The sequence below is a fragment of the Sinocyclocheilus anshuiensis genome, unplaced genomic scaffold, assembly GCF_001515605.1.
Source record: "Sinocyclocheilus anshuiensis isolate Anshui unplaced genomic scaffold, SAMN03320099.WGS_v1.1 scaffold344, whole genome shotgun sequence".
NCBI classification, from domain to species: domain Eukaryota; kingdom Metazoa; phylum Chordata; class Actinopteri; order Cypriniformes; family Cyprinidae; genus Sinocyclocheilus; species Sinocyclocheilus anshuiensis.
Genome location: NW_015557066.1, coordinates 377,585 through 399,497, shown reverse-complemented (window position 1 = coordinate 399,497; position 21,913 = coordinate 377,585). Strand labels below are relative to the sequence as shown.

The following is a 21,913-nucleotide window of genomic DNA, read 5'->3' as shown; positions in this document are numbered from 1 at the left end:
CACTTTTGATAAATTTTAAGCATCCTTGCTAAATAAAAGTATTAATTTCTATAATTTCTTTCCCCCAAAAAATGTTGAATGGAATAGTGTACAAAAGCTTTTTATTTCAGATAAATGCTGATCTTTGGATCTTTCTATTCATCAAAGAATCCTGAAAAAAAAAGTACTCAACTGTTTTAAATATTGATAATCAGCAAATATCATATTAGAATGATTTCTGAAGGATCATGTGACACTGAAGACTGGAGTAATGATGCTGAAAATTCAGCTGCGCATCACAGGAATAAATTACATTTTAAAATCTATTCAAATAGGAAGCAATTTTAAATAGTACAAATATTTCAAAATTTTACTGTTTTTGCTGTACTTTGGATCAAATAAATGCAGCCTTGATGAGCAGAAGAGAATTCTTAAAAAAAAATCTGAAGACAAAATCTTACTGTTCAAAAACGTTTGACTGGTAGTGTAGGCTGATTATTCTTATAGATTGAAACAAATGTGCTTCAGCAAGAGAAAAAAAGGGTATGAAGAGGCCCTCTTGAAAACAAAAAAATTGAACAACAACAAAAACTGGAAACGTTGCTGGAAACGGGCTTATTGAAAATGCTAATTTATTCTCTGCCAGCAGGAGGCGCTTTTAGAGCGATAAAACTAGCGCTTTCTCCAGTAACGGCTGTAATGAAAGCAGCTCCGCTCATGAACGCTACTTTATCAGATAAAAATTAAAATGCCATCGAAACTTTTCTTTAGACAGTCGGTTCCCTTCAGAGATTCATTCATATAAAACACCCGCACCGCGTTTTGATTTTGAAACGTGAAGTGCTCATGTTTATTCAACGAATGAAAATGCTAATTTATTCTCTGCCAGCAGGAGGCGCTTTTAGAGCGATAAAACTAGCGCTTTCTCCAGTAACGGCTGTAATGAAAGCAGCTCCGCTCATGAACGCTACTTTATCAGATAAAAATTAAAATGCCATCGAAACTTTTCTTTAGACAGTCGGTTCCCTTCAGAGATTCATTCATATAAAACACCCGCACCGCGTTTTGATTTTGAAACGTGCAGTGCTCATGTTTATTCAACGAAGTCAAACGCCACAAATAAATCAATGTATGGGAAACACTGGTAATATATATCGAAATCTCGGAAATGTTTAAAAATCATATCACCGTTATTGAAAAAAATTATATCGCGATACATATTGATATTGAATTATTGTCCAGCCCTAAGTCAGAGGATGAAAAACAGGGTGGAAAAGGGTAATAAATCGCTAAATTTTTTATGTTTTTCATCCCAAAAACTTTAGTAATCTTATAATTACACCTCAGGGAACATAAAAAAGAAAAAAAAAGAAAAACCGTCATGACCTCTTTAAGTAGTGTTTGAAAGCGCAGCGCTTCTTAGTTTATAGCGGTAACCAAAAAACACTATATCGCTGCTGCCATAGATGTATAGGTAGATTCCCCATTCGACTGCATCAAGCATGTGGACGCTTCCGCCATCTTTAACGGTCAACTTGACATCATTCACCATAATAATAAATGAATATTCGAAGATGCCACAATCCTGCACAGCTGATGGTTGTAAAAACCACCGGGATTTAAATTCCCGAAGAAACGGGATAACCTTTCACAGGTGAGAATGTGTTGGACTCTGTGTAAACTTTTAATGTTGTGTTAGCAAATGCTCTCATCTTTTTGCATGGTGTTAGTTAGGCCTACACAACAGGTCTGAGCTCTCTCGGCCACCGTATTCGAGGGTTCGCAGACCATCGACTGTTATGGTGAATGACGTCAAGTTGACCCTTCGACTATGGCAGACGACTTGCGTATAGTGGCCCATGGAAACAGTCGCTAATGAGGCATCTACGTATACATATCTATGGCTGCTGTTCCATAAGTGCCACCTGCAGTCAGAGAGTGAATTTTCATTCTCTGCTGTTTTTGTTTCGTGCAGATGTTTTATGGAATTATACAATCAAATTTAAATCAAAAACTGCTTATGCTACATCTATTAGTACTGTGATTAAAATGCCGTGGTTGCCTCTAATTTCATATATATAAATAAATACATATATTTATATTTTAATTACTTAAAAGTAACAACTTACAAAGCATTCAATTAATCACAATCCTTTGTAACAATCATTTAATGAACAATTTGCATAAAAAATGTATGACAAAGCCATAAAACAATTAATAATCATCAATGCCCTAAAACAGACAATTAATTGCCAGAATCGCAATTATTTCTTAATCGTCAGCCAAATTTCATAATTGTGACAGCCCCACACACAACAATTGTCCACTGGAACACAAATCTGACCTGAAACAACATTAAGACGAGCAGTTAGTCCTACTTATTCTGCCCTTCCCTTGGGCTGTTTGAGAGAACATCCCTGATAAACTCAGCAAAACATCGCCACTGATCCCGAACAAACTGTCACTGGCATTTGACTCAGCCAAAGGCATTAATCCCTGAATAATAGCACCCTGATTCTTCACTCGATTGTCCACTCGTACCCTCCTCAACTCTGACCTGTCATTACAGGGCAATGTGATCCCTTCAGCGGAGTTCATCCAGCGTAGAGACACATTCCTGGATTAGGTAGCTGAGAAAGTGAGACCATGTGCTGTGGACAGGCTAGTAAACAGAGACGTTAGTTAGCCTGTGGCTTGTATTTAGTAAACCCTCATTCCAGATAACAGATCTAGATGTGGCCTGACAGTTGTCACAACGGTTGATCTTTTTTAAGAAAGTTTATGAGGATCTGAGAGCCCAAAAAGGTGCATGAAGGACGAGTATCATGTTAAAGAAATGCAGGCGAGCTGAAGTAAAGGCGAAGAGACAGGATGGAATGGGTCATGTTGGTCAAATAGTTTTTTTTAGTGAGTTTTTTCATTAAAAATGAACTGTGGTCAAAGTAATAACTCTCAATTTTAACTTGGACTACAACACACAAACTATCGTGCTTAGTAGTCACACACTAAACAACATCCTGCCCAAAACTGCTCACAACAAACAGACCAAGAAACACAGGTAATATGAACCCCCACCTCTCTCACACTGAATCCAATCTCACAAACACGTGAAAGGGAGATAGACCTGCCTCAAATGTCCAAAGGTGCTGAGGTTAATCTAGCATGGCAGAAGTCACTTTCAGAACGGACATGCAGCACACGCAGGCTTCAGCTCTGAACACAAACATCCATTCAGGATGACTTCTTTCACTCAGGCCCACTGAAGGTCAACGCTTACCCTTCACCTCCTCTCTCCCCATGACATACAAGCCCTGTTATTCATCCCTACTTTACCTAAATAAAAAAATAAACATTGTGGTTAAAGAAATCCCTTCCGCTTCACTCTTTCTACAACAGAAATAATGTCATCTGTCCATTTCGGCCTATGCAGAGATTTAGATAGCATTCAACATTCAGTATTCAGCATTCTCAACAATGGGTCTTAACAGGAGCACTGATTCACTGGCCACATAAAGGGCTCCTATTCTCTGCTCTGGATCCCTCGCACTGAAATAACACACACACTCTGAAATTTGCACACACATACATGCTAAACAAACACTTACACACATACACACTCGCATAATGGTGGGACTCTTGTGCTGCTGCAAAATGAAAGGGTTTTTACAGGATATCCAGGTCCAATACTCCTTTGACTTTTACCTTCACCGTTCAATAAAAACATGCACACACAAAACATGACTACAGAGAAAGTATTTAGTCAGAAGAGGGCTCGCAAAAAAACTAGGCTGAAAGTGAAATGGAGAGATAGTGACAGAAACGCAGCACTAATCCTCAGACATGCTTTTTAATAGACTCAGCGCTAACAGATGTGTGGCAAATAGGGCTGGATCAATACCAAATTTTTGGTATCTGGTACCTCGGTTTCGATACTACATCATAGGCCAAATATTAACACAGCCTGGATCGACATATGAAATGAAATGGGAAATAAAATGACTACATAGTTTAGCAAGTTGCAATTCATCTAACATTCTTGTGTAGTTAATACATTCAGTTACTCTTTAATGTAATGAAAGTAAACTAATGCGTAGGTATCAAAACATCTGCAACATTTGCAACTTTCCCCACACTTTACTTTTTGTTTTTACATAATATGTTACATAATTTGAAGATGTTTTTGTACTGACGCCAAACTTATCACTCTTTTATGAATAATCTTATCTTCTGGTTTCCATACATCAAGTTAAATAAAAAAAATATGAATGTAAAATGATGAATGGCTTTGGATAAAAGCATCTGCTAAATGAATACAAGCTAAATTAATGAATGTAAAATAAAAGACCATAAATATGTTGTATTATAGCATATGTTACAGTGATATAAAACAACTACCATATTATGATATTTTGCTCATTTCGTGCTCCGCTTCACAACACAAAAAGTGAAAATGACTTGATAAACATTCTACCTGGATCTGAGTTCTAATTAAAAATTTGGTAAATGCATTAATAAAGATATTAATGAATCTCACACATTAACTTATGATTTACACCACAGAAACGTGAACTGTACAGCACATTGCCATATAGGTAAGGTACAGAAACTTGCAAAATGATGATTGTTGTAGTTTATTAATACCATTATATCACACAACTCCAGTAGCCAACACAAGATAACAAAGAGAAACAAGTCTACATTTTCCGATTTTGTCATGAAGAATAAAAGTCAAGTCAAGTCACCTTTATTTATATAGCGCTTTTAACAATACAGATTGTGTCAAAGCAACTGAACAGCATTAATTAGGAAAATAGTGTCAATAATGCAAAATGACAATAGTAAACACAAATTTTTCAGTTAAAGACAGTTCATCATTGAATTCAGTGATGTCAACATCCAGCTCAGTTTAAATAGTATCTTTGCAATCAAGTCAACGGTATCGCTGGAAATGAAGTGTCCCCAACTAAGATTGAGAATATCATTATATATTGTTGCAACACCGCCGCCATGACCAGTCTGACGGGGCTCATGCTTATAACAGTAGCGTGGTGGAGTAGACTCATTTAGACCAATATAATCATTTGGTTTTAGCCAGGTTTCAGTCAAGCAGAATACATCAAAACGATTATCTGTGATCATTTCATTTACAATAACTGCTTTGGGTGAGAGTGATCTAATGTTTAGGAGCCCAAACTTTAAAAATGTTTTTTGTTCATTTATTTTACATTTTTCTGGTTTAATCACGATCAGATTTTTTCTAGATCCTGCATTAAATTTATATTTTGACCTCACTATTCGGGGAACAGACACAGTCTTTATAGATTGGACAGCGCAAGTACTTCTATCATTTAAGCGGGTAGAACACAAGTCATCAGGGCAGTTATTTGAGATTTGACTTACTAGTCATATGGAGCGCAGCGTCCTGGAGATGACGCAAACAAATAAATAAATTGAAAAAGACAAGAGATCCAAAAATAAAAACCCTTAGATTTAAGTTCACTTTTCTGAAACTCTTTAAATAATTTCTGTGAAAAGATGTTGGCCTGACTGGTGTGACAGCCTTGAGTTTGACCTGAGGGGGCTGTAGAACTTTAACAGCCAATTGGGACTGCCTCTGATAAAAAGACAACCAATGGCAAGAGCTGACAGTAAGTGCTCGCCTGGGGCAAAGAACATTCATCAAAGCACTTTTATGAGCGGCAGAGCAGAGGCTGGCATGATAAAATTTAACAGACATGCCAAATATCCACAACACACCCCCTCCCCGCCTCTCTATCTCTCTGACTGTCAGCTGACTCAACCTGCTCCACGTAACCTGACATTAACCTTTTGATGTTTCGCCATATTGTTCTCTGTTCCAGAAGGAATCAACTATCCCATCATCCTGTCATCTCAATGTATTACAACTTTACAATTTATTATTCCTGTCCCAATAACACACACAAAAAAACAGATGAAACACACACATAGACATAGGTCCATGTGCTTTCTGTAGCGAGTGTAATACATTAAAATGGGAAATTGACAAACACAGAAAACCATAAATTACAGCTCCTGTTAGGGCTGTGCAATTAATCACATGCGACTGTCATGCACATCTCGTCAGTAAAGCCTGTTTCGTGATTAGTAGTAAATCTCCATCACCTGCTTTCAGATGGAGCGGCGTTTACTACACAGAGCCGTATTTCACTGACAATTAGGCAATATCGCATTCATAATCGCAGATGAATCGCATTCGATTATGAACGCGATATTGCCTAGCTTGTCAGTGAACTACGGCTCTGTGTATTAAATGCTGCTCCATCTGAAAGCAGGTGATGGCGATTTACTACCAATCACGGAACCGGCTTTACTGACGAGATGCGCATGACAATCGCATGCCATTAATTGCACAGCCCTAGCTCCTGTCCAAAACAAACGCAATAATATGCCAGATATGTCAATCTGTCTGTCTCTCATTAAAGAAGTGCGGCTATCCGTGTGCATGCAAATCAGCATGATTGGCAAAGAAAGGATGAAGGATGAAGATAAACAAGCATGTCAAAATGACAGACAACAAAACATTCAAATGCCTCAAATATATGAAAACCCAGAGGACTTTCGACAAAGATGAAGCTACAAATCTGTCTCTTTGTGTAGAACAAACACTAGAATTTCAAAACTCACATTTGAGGCACTTCTGAGTTCAAAATTGACTTCTCCATCACATTATTCTGCCCCCTGCCTCCTCCAGTTGGAGGCAGATCACACTTTCTTCTCTTCACGACTACAGCTCAGTGTTGCATGACCTCAGAGGTGCCAACACGCAGCAGGCCAAGCAGAGCGCTGCCATGCTAATGGCATCTTTTCAGATTACACTGGACAGATATACAATTTGCCAAGCAAACCCTCATTATGCAGCAGGGCAGAGACAGAAGGGAGGGTCAGATATCCCGTTCCAGAGGTCTTATCTAGAGCTGTAAACAGATAAGAGCAGATGACTGCTGCCCTACTGCTCAACTTACAGACAGATGCACAGACGGGGGATAAACACGTTCCTGTTCTACAGCATGAGACACACACACCAAAATACAGATCTAATCCTTCCTGTAGAACAGGTGTCATTATACTGGCCATATCACTCGGGCACACGCATGCACACACTTCCCTTTTACAGGTACCATAGTAACTCTGCTTCCATGCTATAAGGGAGGCAGGCTGTGTTTGTCTCGTGTCTAAATGTAGCCAACAGGCCTGAATATTTCGGCAGTTGACATTTAAGAATTTCCTGTTTTATTCTAGAGAACAAGTAATGGAATCTGTAGTTAGTCTGTAGTCTACATGTAAAGATATTTGATTAGTGAATTTTCAGTTTCATGTTTTAACACATTATACTGAGACTGTCATAGTGTGACATAATGTGACTACTGATCTACTGAAACAAAGCTTTTGATTATGTACCTTAATTATTCTAGTATTTATTTTTATGATGCAGAATAAAACACCACTGAGAACTCTGTTATTTTAAAAGTGAGTGAAGTGACGTGACATGTGGCCAAGTATGGTGACCCATACTTGGAATTAGTGCTCTGCATTTAACCCATCCTAAGTGCACACACACAGCAGTGAACACACACACACACCGTAAACACACACCCGGAGCAGTGGGCAGCCATTTATGCTGCGGCGCCCGGGGAATCTTTAAACTTTAATTGGACTAATTCAAACAAAAGCATTTTGACTGATATGAAATTAATATTTTTGTAAAATAATAAATACAAATATTTGTATAAACTGAGACTGAATTGAGTACTGCTGAGAGATGATCTGAATGTACAATATATGTTTCAAAACACCTTAAAACACATCCCAAATCTGGGATTAGTACAAAAAAAAAAAAATTATTTGTGTAAATATCTATATCATGTAATGCATGCATTGCGACATGAAATATGCTTTGCATTAAATTACAACATTCTGTTTCATTGGGCAGTTATGTTTAATGCAGTTTGGTTTCAAAGCCTAAAATAACCGCTCATCCCTGCAGCATTTTTACTGCCATATGACAACGTTTACGATCCAAAAAATGACAAAAACATTACCGTCCTGCATTTTGTTTGAGTAGTGTTACACCTCATGACTTTCTGATGCCCTTAACAGATAACAGATGCTATCTGATCTTCCTGGTTGAGCAAATACTGCTTCAATGGTGCCTAAATAATTGGTCATTATACACTTTAGAACTTGTTACCCACTTCTCTGACAAAATGTGTTTATCTTCAGCAAACCTCTGACTGCATATGTGTTGCTAATTAACTTTTTTGTATATTTTACATCTGAAAATGAGGAATTCTTTTTATGCAATTGAGAAAAGTTAAACTGCTTAAACTAAAGAATACATTAGTGCTGAACTGAGTGCAGTTATGCCACTTTTCCACATATTGATTAGTCTTTTGGAAAGTAGAATATAAAAGTAGCTCCCTTTTCGAGATTGATGACCTCTGGGCTGATTAATAAAAATGCTTTAGACTTACTTAACCTTACTATAAAAATTAAACTTTACTGCTAGCTTGGAAAAATACACAAACATTACCACACATGCAGTTAACAGTTGCAAAAACCCCTGCTTTACCTACCTACAACTAGACAACAAACACAGTCCAGTCGTAAACAAAACAGAAAACTGGTAGACATACCAATCACTGAGGCCCTGTAAGACAACCCAACCTAGGCCTGTCACGATAACAACTTTTTGTTGTGCGATATATTGCCCCAGAAAGACAAACGATATTATTGTCATTTTAAGACCATTTTATGCCACTGAATATATAATCATAATATAACAGCATAATAATGCAAGAAGGCCTACACACTTTCAAATGACAACAAACTTTTAATTCTTAAGAATATTTAGATCATGGAAATTAAGTCAAAATATTAGATACCTTAAAAAACTTGAATACATAGTAAATAAACATTTTCTAACAAAAAGTGCAAAGTAACAACTTGCAGAAAAAAAGAAAAATGCACAAATAACTTATGGAGATTTTTCCATCTACAGATTTTTCCCTGACCTTCTTTTCTCTGTAAATTAAGGGTGCACACTATTGCTGAAAAACACAATCACTACTTAGCAGTCAGATGTCCGTATGCACAAAGGCACATATCTCTAAACAAGATCATATCTGCAGATGAAACTTTTTTTGTAGAAGCATTTTTTAAATTTGAACTAGCACCTCATGACTACACCACGTTATGTACGAGAAGCTGCAAAAGACACAGGCGCAAGTGGAATGTACAAAACATGGTGACATAAATTTTTGAGTAAATATAATGGGCGATATATTGCGTCACCAAAAATTATTGAGGTCACATACATATATTGTGCGATAAGTCGATATATTGATTATTGCGACAGGCCTAACCCAACCCTGTCCAGTAAAAGCATATGGCCCAATTGGCCTCAATGACATCAGCCTTCTCAATCTCATCTAACAGGCTTATCAGAGTCTCTTTAGCTGATCTCTTCAGACCTGCAGTTTACCCTCATACAAAGGGATTTTATGAGTCAGGTCACCGCTGCTTTAGGGTGCAGGAAAAGAGAGATCTAGTCTGTTTGAAGCGATATAAAGGGCAGGCACAGGAGAGAGATGGCAGTGAGGCTTCATGGCTCTTGTGCAACTAAAGATGTTGAGAACTGAAAAAGAGAGAGTGTGTGTGTGTGGCCTGGTTTAACATCTGGGTGTTTAACTCTCACTCTCAATAGGTGGGGAAAGAGATGAGACACAGACCTGCGTACATGCATTTTTCTCCAGCTGACGTGCAGTGGAAAACGGCTGTGTAAATGTGCATGCACACCACAAACACACGCAGGCTGGATATGGACGCTTTGAGAGGCCAGCTCAATCGGGCTGTATTGCAAGCCAAATGAAATATTTTATATAATCCAAACAGGTAGAGAAACATTAAGAACAAGGTTAAGAGAGTCATTGTCATTTGGTTTTCACATGGAAACAATTTTTGCAGTCATTTAGATGTTTTTTAAAAGGTTCAACTATCTAAAAGGATTTTTGATAAACACAAAAAGATCAGATTAGTTCTGAGGAAACAAACTTTCTGAAAATTCCCTGTAATAAGATGAGCATAAAACTGCACCAGGCCAATGCATTAAAGGAAAAGTTCAAATTTGCTGAAAATGTACTCTTTCGCATGGAGAAATCCACTAGAATTTTTTTTTTAATTCACTGGGGAAAGCAATATTATGGATAAAAGACTTTTAACTGGAAGCAACAGTTTTAAGTAAAAAATGTCTGAATAATGAATTCGATTTTTTTTTTTTACAAACACAGCTTTTCACTTCACAAAATATTAATTGATATTTTATTGATAGTTAATTGTGAGGTTTTTTTTTGGCAAATTTTCATTTTTGAGTGAACTATTCCTTTAAAATTAAATGTTTTTCACAAAAAGCAGAAGCTGTACAAAAGCAGAAAGGCATGTCTCTTTCTGGAATGAGATAAATTTATGGTATTCATAAAAAACAGGTAACCACATTTGGCATTTCCTCTATAATAACTGATTCTATCTTACTATTAACGGTAAACATTAAAGTCAAGCACTGTTTCCCTCTCTACCTCTTGCCAAGCATAGGCAGGTCAATTAAACAAACCACTTAAAGAGGAGAATGCAGCCATAAGCCCTCCATGAACACTCACAGAGGAATGTGTTAATTATCCAATGCATTAGCAGGTTGCCATGAGTTGCAAAATTAAGCACCTGGAGATCTTTTAACATCGTGACCACATGGTTATTCCATTAGCAGAGGTTACTTACTACATAACTGATAATGACATGACATTTAAGCAATATCACCTGAGCAAAAATTCACTATAAAAAATTAAATAAAATGCCACTACATATTTTCAAGCTTACGAGATTTATGATTAATGAATATTAAGATTTGTGAATTAAGGTACTTGAAACTACATAAAAACCTAGGCCCACAGAATTCCCCCCAATGTTGTCCAAACTAGTCAAACAAAGTTGTCTGAAAGAAAAACTTCAAATTGAACAATTAAAATGCTAAGGGTTTGTGAATTCCCAGCATGCATTGCAACATGAATATATTATATGGTTACTGTCATGGGATTATTGTTTTGATTGCTAGTTATTTGTTATTGCCAGTTTTTTGTTGTTGTAATGTTAAGAGCTCATCTTTTTTTATACATTAGTTGACTGTCACCATTCTTAAGGTTTGTCAAGTGTCTATGTTCAACCTTCTAAAATTAGATCCCAAAAATCTTTCATTTGTAAGGTGTTTGCACTTTCAGAATCAAAATTAGCATAGTTTCCGTCACATATTAAGTGTCCTATGAAACTAATAATTTATGGCTATCAAAATGACAGATACATTTATTGCATTAATAATTGAATTTAGTGAACAAACAAATAATAGTGTTCATTTTTAAGACACTGGTTGGAAAACCTGAAAATCTGAATGCATCATGCTGTACTTTATTTTTCTCTCCTTTTTACAGTGTTCGGCCACAAGCACAAGGCCACAGGTAAACACAGCAGTGCTGATATTCGGTGCTAAACCAAGATTGTGACATTGCTTTAATACAACAGCTCTATAAACAACTAATACGGAGAAATGTGTTTCAAACAAAAAATGGTTGGTTACCACACGTAAATAAAAAAAGCCAAAGCATCAAGCTACGCAGGTCACTAAATTCACTATGATATGCATACAGTTTAATTAATGAAAAAAGGGTCAGCCAAATAGAGACTAGTTACTCTGACAAAAAGCTGTGGATTTTGTGACTGCAGAAAGGACAAATGCAAAATGTAGTGAAAATGTATTTATGTATGAGAAGAAGACATGCATATTTGAAAGCACTGCCCCCGTGACCCATTCAAAAAGCCAAATCACATAATGGCTCCTCATAGAAGAGAAACGTTACACCCAGATGTCAAAATGATCCTTCACCACGCTCGATAATTGTACTGAGAATAGGAGACCGTGTTTCTCTGGAAATAGGAGTCTGAAATTTAATTATCCAGCCTTTGGAAAATGTAGGGCGGACAGAAGACAGCGCAATGATATAAAACTGCACTCAGTGAGTAACTAATGTCAAGCTCCAGGTTTAACTGAGTGAGCACAAGATACCGGAGCCGTAAATCAAATAAACACTCTCTAGCCTTAGGTAATTGCACTTTTAAGAAAGGTTAGAAAGAGTCCAAAAAACACACACACACACACACACACACACACACACACACGAACATACAAACTAAGAGAAAATGTTTCAGAACCAGTGATGCTCTAGATATTCTTCACATTGCATTTATTTTTTTACAGCGGGCATCCTCAAAATATGTTAGCTAAACTTTTGCATTCAATAACAATCTACTGAGCATGCAATGCAGGAACGTTTATGCCAGTGATTCATGTTGTTTGCCAGCTACACAGATGGGAAAAGCTCAGTGCTTCTCAGTGCTGCCAAGAGTCTGCTGACTGCATGAAATCCTCTGATGAAAACACGCAACACAGTCGGAGATCAAAACATATGGTCAAGAATAAAATACCGCAAGTCTACTAACACACATAAGCTTTAATCTTACCCCAGGATCCAGTTATTTACGGATGACATTCGACGAAATCATTTTGCACCAATCCACAAGACCGAAATGCATGGTTAAAGATCCCCTGGACCGCGACAGAAAGTGGTCAATTCAACACCGCAGCCGCGGAGACACCTACACCAGAGTGAGCAGGAGCGTCTATCGCTCTGGTTTCTCCGCCAACTAGCCCCGCCTACTCTTTTACATCAACACGGAACCTTTCCTCCCATTGGCTCTCGGTTAGACTAGGACAGAGCCATAGGACGCGTATAGCAGCGTGTCCGACCAATCACGCCGGTCTCTGAAATTAAAAAGGGGCGGGACTCAGAGTTGGAAGTCATGCGGGCGGATGCGATGCATGACGTCAACCCTTTTGTTACCTTGCCGACCCCTTTCATCTGAAATAGCACTTATCTACGAGTCTAAAACATAGCGTCTTAATTCATAAACATCTTGGTACAGACTGTGCACTTTAAGAAGCATGTTCCAAGGGTTTTAACTTACAGATAGCACTATTCAAGGCAAACAAAATGAGTATTCTAATGAAGCAGGTGCGATCAATAAAACACATTAGATATAAATTTCAATTTTAATGAAGCACAGACTATACTTGCTCCATGGGTGGCCAGTGTTGTTACGTGAAACCATGTGATTTTCTGTTATTTCTTTACACTCAAAAGATTTATAACGAATCCATCTGGCTAGACTACAGCTGGGATTTATGACAGAGCAACTGTACATTACTATCCAAATGGTCATGCGTCGTTCACAAAAGTCGTGCATGTATGTGAATCGCAGTCAATTCTTCACAAACCATAATAAACCCTCTAATGATATGAGACTTTATAACTTTCCACCCACCAGCCAATCTGCTGTCGGCTGTCAAAACCCCCAGCTTCAAATACCGCACTGCTTCTCGGCGGAGAAATCCCCGGTGACATTTCGAGACAACGCCTTTGATATTCAGCAAAGGTCACAGCCATAAATTTATATATTTATATATTTATATATATATATATAATTTATTTATTTTTTTTGTCGAGAGGATCAAATGCGAAGTCTGCAGTCTGCCATCCAAAATGCCCTGTAACAACGCCAAGTATCCCTCAAAAGCAACATATGCATTAGAAATACTTAACATTGCCGAGAAAACAAGAACATTGCAAGTAATTTGTAGGGAAATAAAAACACATCTCCTAATGAAGTACAACACATCACAATTACAATTGCAGCTAAATGTCCATTCATTCATTCATTCAGGGGAATTCAGCATGCATAGTAGCCAGAAATTACCACTCAAATAAATGCACTGCTTGTTCTAGAACAACTCATAAGCGGATTTTCGGTGTATTTAACTATTGTTTTATAAGCACTGACGTCAATTTTGTGTTTTGGCCTAAAGTAGAAGGCCAAGTGCATAAGTTGCCATCTCTTCCACACTAAATGAAATAGAGAGCTGACTCCTTTGTTGCTTCCTAAAGCTTGATGGCATAGATGGACAGTAAGCAATCGTGCACAAAATCAGTACAGTGGTATCATTCAAATGCTATACTTACTCTCCGTGGATCATGGTATTATACATTGTTCAGAACATCGTACTGGATTAGTATTATTTGTATACTGTGTTTTGATTGTTTTTTTCTAGTGTCGTTGCTCTGCTTTGCCGAATCAGTGTCGCTGTCTGCGGCAGCAACTTCCGGCGCATGCGCGACAGCGCTCGCGTCACAGACGATGGCTGCGGTCTAAACATTTTCTTTAGTTATATGTACAAAATTCAATTCAGTATGACGGAACAGATGGGGAAAACCCACATACATTCGCGCACAAATGTACATATTACATTTACAAAATCTTCCGCAGTCAGCATTAGTCCAAATATAATGATTTCTGCAAAAGGCAGTTTTGGAGTCGTTTTTCTTTTCTAACCAATCACACACATCTTCCCTGAATCTGATTATGCCATATTTTAACCTCGGATCTAAATAATCTTGTAGCAGCATCGTGTCTTTCTGGATTTCTTGCAAAATCACTCCTTGTAACTTTATCAGAGTATGTCTAATGTCTGCCCCTTGCTTCGCATTTCATGTTGCTGTGACTGCAGAGATAATCATGGTTTATCATTTTCTAACCATGATATCTTGGTGCAATTTAGTGCATATCATTTGTGAGATTATTCTCCTCTGGTTGATCGTTTATTCAATTTACTCCAGGAGACAGAGAAGATGTCTTGTATTTGTCTTGGAATTTGTATTAGTTTATCCATTACGTTAAACCATCTTTAGAACTATCATAAATAATAACTTGAAAAACATCACGATAATCATATTGTTTAAGGAGGAAGACATTTGATTAGATAAAAGATCTATCTTGATGGTTGTTAGTGTCTGTCTGTAAGGGAAGCTGTGGTTGATATTTCCTGGTAGAAAAACAACCAAACAGACCAATTTCCTTAAAAAAATTGCATATTTCTCTCTTACTCAGTAAATAGATTTAGCCTTTTGGTAGACTATACTATCATTAAAGTCTAACCATTGTCAGTTTGGGTCCACATTATATGGAAAGGGAGAAAAACAAACACGGAGTGTATACATTACAGTAAAACAATTCATGGGTTATATAGAATAATTTCACAGAATTAAAAAAAGCAACACCTGGAAGGCAGTTGGTAGATGGGGAACAACAGCATTTTCTCATTTTGAAAAACAAAACAAGAATGTAAACCCGTTGAACAAAGAACTGCAAACCGTTACTGTTAGCGCAAATTGTGCATTTACAAGGTCATGATCTCATTGTAATTATAAAGCATAGTCTCTTAATCAAATTACATTAGTGTATAAACAGACTAACTGGCCTCACCCACACAGGAATGTGAGTGTGCTCATCAATAGCGCGTGGTCATTCAATAAGTAAACATCGAGGTTATTTCATATTGAGTCATCGTTATGTAGTTTTGACAGACGCACTGGAAACCTCATCATACAATCTACCGAAATGGCACGAAGAGGACTACCGTTTCGTTTTGAGATCCTCTGCTGATATAACAAAAATAGCCCACGGTATATAATCTGACAAAACACGTCGAACTGGCAAAAAGCCGAGGCTTCGAACGGAACGGAAACTGGTGTTCAAATGTTTAAACTTCCCATCGGCGAGAAAAGAGCCGTGGGATTTAAATAAATCTTGACATTTACTAGAATTTAACAAAACATTCACCCCTCCTTCGCCATTTTGCCGGAAGCCTTCTTCTTCTTTTGTTGATTTCTGGTGAAACGCAAGTGGAGTGTGTATGTCGTCACCTACCGGTCTAATGCGCATCTGCATATAAACATCCAACTTGTTAGGTGTAAAACATGAAATGAAATGAATTACAGCGAATGCCCAAAGGACACGGAAAACAATTAAAATCATATTTCGACAGACAAGCCTAAACCTGAAATGCACTAGCAACCTGATACCCACTAATCCCTTAGTCTGTTCCCTACTTCTGTCCTAAGCGCACACATTCCTGACCTTGCCCCTTTAAAAAGGCAGTAAATTCTACTCTTTCTTCATGACCTCATGACTTCTTAATTTTCATACATTCCTTGTGAAGAATTAACCCTTCATGTCTCAGTATTTAGCTGGGTTATTATCTTATATATTAATAAAGTTAAAAAGTCATATGTAAATATATATTTAATATTTTACATATTTACATGTGTGTAAATATATAACACACAGACATACACTTTAAATATATGCTTTAAATATATCATTAAAAAGACATGATATAAAATTAAATATATTCAACCCTTCTACCTGCACAAACCTTCATTTCGCAAAAGCAAACAAGATGAGATGGTGATTTTCTTTGTATATTTATGCTCCCTAAATACCCAATTCAGCGCACTCTTCAGTCCACTAAGCCATGTTATATGCCAGTGAAGGATCTGAGGGATCTGTATCTCCATAATTTCCATTATGCTAATGGTGTTAGAAAATGCTGCAAAACTTCACAAGATTTGTGCATATCATGCGTGTGCGTATATCATGAATAATTTGAACAGCTGCTTCTAAAATTGTTTTGATCTCAGTGGATCTACTCAGAAGCATTGCAGCTATATTTGTCATATTGATAATAGAAGGCCAAGACATTTTCTGTATTCAACACTAACAATTTCCCTGTTACAGAAGATGGAGTCCATCCCACACAAGCCCTGTCAAAATATTTCTCCTGTCATTTCTGTTCCCACATGCCTGCAATGCCTCCACACATCAAACTTTCTGCTCACTGTAGATTTGTGTACGTCCTATGCTTTCAATTGTACTTGACATCCTCCATACACGCTGCACTATGGAAAGCAGCTCAATTACAACAGTGGAGCCCATCAGTCACTTGACATTTATAATGCTCTAACCATCATATTTTTCACATCTCATTTTCCGTATGCACACTCCTGCTTCATGTCCTGTACGCTAACACCTAAACCAGCTTAGCATTGGAGAAATAATAGCTATACACCTTGTCAGGAAGTCATCCCTCAGACTGGATTAAAACACTCAGACTATCTTGTAATTCCTTTTGAAGCTGAACAGATTCATTGCTTCCCACTTTACTTCCTTTAAGGTTTCCACCAGCATCTTCAACTGTAATATATTTCATGTTTTTCAGCCAATATTTAGTTAGCAGCCAATATTAGACAATATATGTAATATAATGGTATCATCAATATTGGAGATATACCAGCCAATATGCTGTTGTCCCTACTGTTGCATTTGAATATCAAATGAATATCAATTTTCTTATTGTACATTATAATGTTAGGATGTCTAAATTCACGTATAGCATTTAAAACTATTGATTTTAGTTTTAGCTCTGTTTAGCACTTATTTATTTAGGTAAAATAGTGCAACATTTTTACATCAGCCATAAAAAATAATAATTATCGGCTCATCTATATTATATCTTTTAAATATTCTTCCATATTTTTCATAGGCCAATATTCTCATTCGCTGATATTTCTAAGAATGGTTTATCAAAACATATTTGACTTGGTCCTGATAGCTGTTCGTAATCTCTCTATACAGCCCACTTTTCCACAGCTTTACACAAGTCTTATTCAAATATGAGGTGTGAAGAGCAGTGCTAAACCAGGAGGGTTTCATGACAGTTTAATATCGATGCTTCTGCCATTTTTCTTGAATACTTCTGTAATCTACTTGTACTACTATATATTGGACCTTTCACTATTGAACAAATGTATTTATCTGCAAGACAAAAAACAGGTAACTTTAAGTTGTTCAAGTTACATACGTAAATAAAAAATAAAAGCAGCCAAGCCAATCAAACACACAACCTAAATATATATAAAACATTCTAAATAACATTATAAACAGATCATCTTGGTATTAGTGTTTTATGTTGTTTTTAAGCTCTTCCTCTCCACCAACCGAATTTCCCTCCTTCCATACTTCTCTGGTCCATATACATTTTTGAACACTCTATTGTGAGGTCCTTCAAGCAGCGACACCATCAAACAACACTATAGGGCTGCTGCAGTTATAAAATGGAATTTTATAGAATGAATAACGACATGTATTTAAACTGATGGTTTGCCACTCATCTCTACCTGATGCACATCCTCTCAGAAACTGTTGTCATCATGATTATCATTACCCAGGCATTGTGTGATTCACAGCAGGCAGAACTATGCTGTGATCAAGACATATTATTCTCATCTTTGCCACTGAGAAATAAGAAAACGCTGGTTCAGACCCGGCCATTCAACGTGCTGGGAAATCATATCAGGGTCACAAGGCTTTCTCAAAATAAAAAGCCATCATGTGCACGGGAATAATGAAATAGAAGCTTGAAGCTTTTCATGTGCAGTTTCAGACTTTTTTTCCTGGAATTATTAAGGTTATGATGGCTGATCCTGGATCAGTACGAAAAGTGATTTTGCACCCACAGAGCCTGATGCAGCCGAGGAGAAGTGCTCAGCAGTGTGCTTCATCACACAATAATGCAACGTTAATGATGCAGAATGGTGTCTTTCTTTGGCCCTGAAAGACGTCAAAGCAGGATGTTTAAGGAACGGTGGTCCTAATTATGCTTTTTATGCCCAACTCTGAAGTGATTGATGGTTTAAAGGAGATGCATTATTGATCCACTTCACAGACAAGTTGTATTGATTGCAAAATTCTGATAGAGTACGACTTTTCCTCCTCCTCTTACTTTCTCTCTCCCGCTAGAATCAGGGCTGCTAAATGTGACCTCTGGGTGCTTTTTAAAATGATCGTCCCAAAAGTGTTTTGATGAGGAAGTGACAGAGTCAGCTGCATGGCTTTGTGTGTTGTGCTGCAATCAATGGCTGAGTAAGTAGGAGCTGCATCTCTGCCTGAGTAGCAGCTACCCAGCACGGCTCAGCCAGCTCCTGTCACACACCTGTCGTATACTCAACATCTCCGCAGCTTTGTTATTCCTTCTTGCCTGCAGAAAGGTCGCAGTGCTGTGCTGTAACTGCGGGACATTTCTGTGTGTGTGTGTGTGTGTGTGTGTGTGTGTGTGTGTGTAGCTTTGTTATTCCTTCTTGCCTGCAGAAAGGTCGCAGTGCTGTGCTGTAACTGCGGGACATTTCTGTGTGTGTGTGTGTGTGTGTGTGTGTGTGTGTGTGTGTGTGTGTGTATCTGTCTGTCTTCACTGCAAAAGACGAAGAGAGACCTACTGAAATATTTGATATGACAGCAGTTATTCAGCATCCACAGCTCCTAAACAATAATGGCACATGCAGCACAAACAACCCTGGGACGAGGGTGTCATTTTATGCTGATATGGGATTCTTTATTATCACTTCTAACTCTGAGCTTTTTAAATTAGAACCTACACATGAATATAGATTGGCACAAGAACTGAAATAGTTTTTAATAGTCAAATTATTTTTGGAGAAACTATTTAAAATGTTCCAAGATGTTTAAAATCATGCGAGAATTTTTGTATCATCCAAGAGGAAAACCTGCATACTTACAAATCTAACAATGATTTTTTTTATCTTCAACATTTTATTTATAAAACACAAATGAATGATTTTAATGTGATATTATGTTTTACATAACATATTTAGCCCTGCAGACGTTTTTTTTTTTTCAAGATAAAAACCACACAGTTGGATGAATATTTAGATTATCATAAGACCACGGTGAAAATGAAGACTAAAGAGCTTTCTTCCGAATTTAGGGCTAAATTTCCAGAAAGTGGAAGACACATAAAATTCCACAGACACTTGCCAGCAAAGGTCATCTCACAAAGCTCATGCAAACAAGAATTATGAGAGAACAGAAAAAAAGAGACGAACGAACAAACATTGTGAAGGTACTAGAGTTCAGAGTCTATATTGCATGTGTCAAAAGTGAAGTGACGTGTGGCCAAGTATGATACTCGGAAACCCATCCAAGTGCACACACACACACACAGTAGTGAACTCACACACACCGTGAACACACACCCGGAGCAGCAGGCAATGGGAGCAGTTGGGGGTTTGGTGCCTTGCTCAAGGGTCTCAACTTGGTCGTGGTATTGAAGATGGAAGAAAGCACTGGTTATTCACTCCCCCCACCGACAATTCCTGCCGGACCTGAGACTTGAACCTGCAACCTTTGGGTTTCAAGTCTGACTCTCTAACCATTAGGCCACAACTGCCTCAAAGTTATAGAGTGCGTAATTGCACTAGGCTTTAATACTGCACTTAATAATGCACTAGGCTGGAAAAGAAGAAGTTACTGCCCACATCTCAAAAAATCCTAAAGTGAAGTATGATGGGGTAGCATCGTGATATCTGCATTTCTTGAGCAACAACTGGACATCTTGTTAAAATAGACAGAAGAATTCGAATGTCTCAAGAACAAATGGTAGTTAAATCTCCTAGTTATATCATACAGTGATAATAATAGTACATAATTAGCACCAAAGATCTTTAGAAGTTTTGCAAAATGTGTCTACGACATTCATTTTTAATTACCGAATACCTAATTAGTGTTTTAAAATACAGAATAAATTTCAACATCAGATTAGCAATTATCTATATAATTCTGATCATATGTAGCTCAAAATGATTTACATATTGAAAGAATGTGCAATTTCTTCTGGTCTGAATGGTAAAATAAAGGTAGACAAACCCCATGTGAGAGAGGTCTTGTTTAAGTGAATGGTGAACATGTTTTTGTTGGCACATGTGATTGTATGTTATATATTTGTGTCTAATTCATGAACTTAACTACTCATGGTTTTTTCTTATGCAAACAAATCTCTGCTTCAGTCAAAATCCTCATTTTCCTTGCTTCCTGAACGTGTTTTGTGAGTTTTCACTAAACTGAAATGCTGACAGATTGTGAGCCACCTGATATCCTTTCTTCTCCCCAGTGGAAGCGTTTTTCCGCTCTGTGCTACTCCTTGTGGACTAGCTTTTGATGGGAGATGGAAAAACACATCTGTTCTCTCTGATTTTACCTGAGCGGATGAAAACAACATACATACAGTCTCAGCAGCTCTGATTAGGGATCATATTCTCAGCTCTCTGGTCCTCAAAGACTCCTTTTACCACAAACCTTTGATTCTGTCTGTCTCATGCTAGACCAGTGAACTTGAAGCTCTCTCACTCTCAAAGTAAATATTCAAAGGGCATCACATGCACACTATAGTATTTCCTTATGTACTAGCTGAAATGCTAACAAAGGTTCTTAGTTTTTATTATCAGGCTGTCAATATATTAAAGGGGTCATATGACGTTGCTAAAAAATAACATTATTTTCTGAATTTGGTGTAATGAAATGTGTTTATGCGGTTTAAGGTTAAAAAAAACATATTATTTTCCACATACTGTACATTATTGTTTCTCCTCTATGCCCCGCCTTTCTGAAATGCGGCGATTTTTACAAAGCTCATCGGTCTGAAAAGCGAGGTGTGCTCTGATTGGCCAGCTATCCAGTGCGTTGTGATTGGCCGAATACCTCAAGCGTGTGACAGAAATGTTACGCCCCTTACCATACTGTGATGCCGTCTCCCGGCGCGACGAGACAAAACCAATAAAACCCATTACAAATGATTTTTGTTGCATCCAGTGGGGACATAATTATGGATTATAATGACTAATACTGTCTTTTTACGCGTTGCGTTGCATCGCACCGCGTAAACATAAAACCACGTCTGCATTTGTGATCGGAGAAATGACAAACAACAAGCGCTACTCTACACTGCTCAAAACTCGCGTTTGAATCGTCAGTGGCAAATTCTTTAAATATAAAAACGTACTTACAGTCTGTGAGTAAGAACAGCCGGCATTGTAGTCTACTCTACCAG

The 21,913-nt window shown here is 37.5% G+C and overlaps 1 protein-coding gene across 2 annotated transcripts in view; it reads right to left on the bottom strand.

Annotated features, from left to right (window-relative positions):
• Positions 1-14,289, bottom strand: part of LOC107676664 (protein FAM222B-like) — a 60,250-nt gene extending 45,961 nt beyond the window's left edge. The window contains exon 1 of one of the 2 annotated variants that reach the window (XM_016471285.1): positions 14,139-14,289. The gene's annotated coding sequence lies outside the window, so the exon portion shown is untranslated. Of the gene's footprint in view, positions 1-12,582; positions 12,738-14,138 lie in introns of those variants that run through there. The other variant, XM_016471284.1, reaches the window with a different exon arrangement.
• Between the last annotated feature and the right edge of the window lie 7,624 nt (positions 14,290-21,913).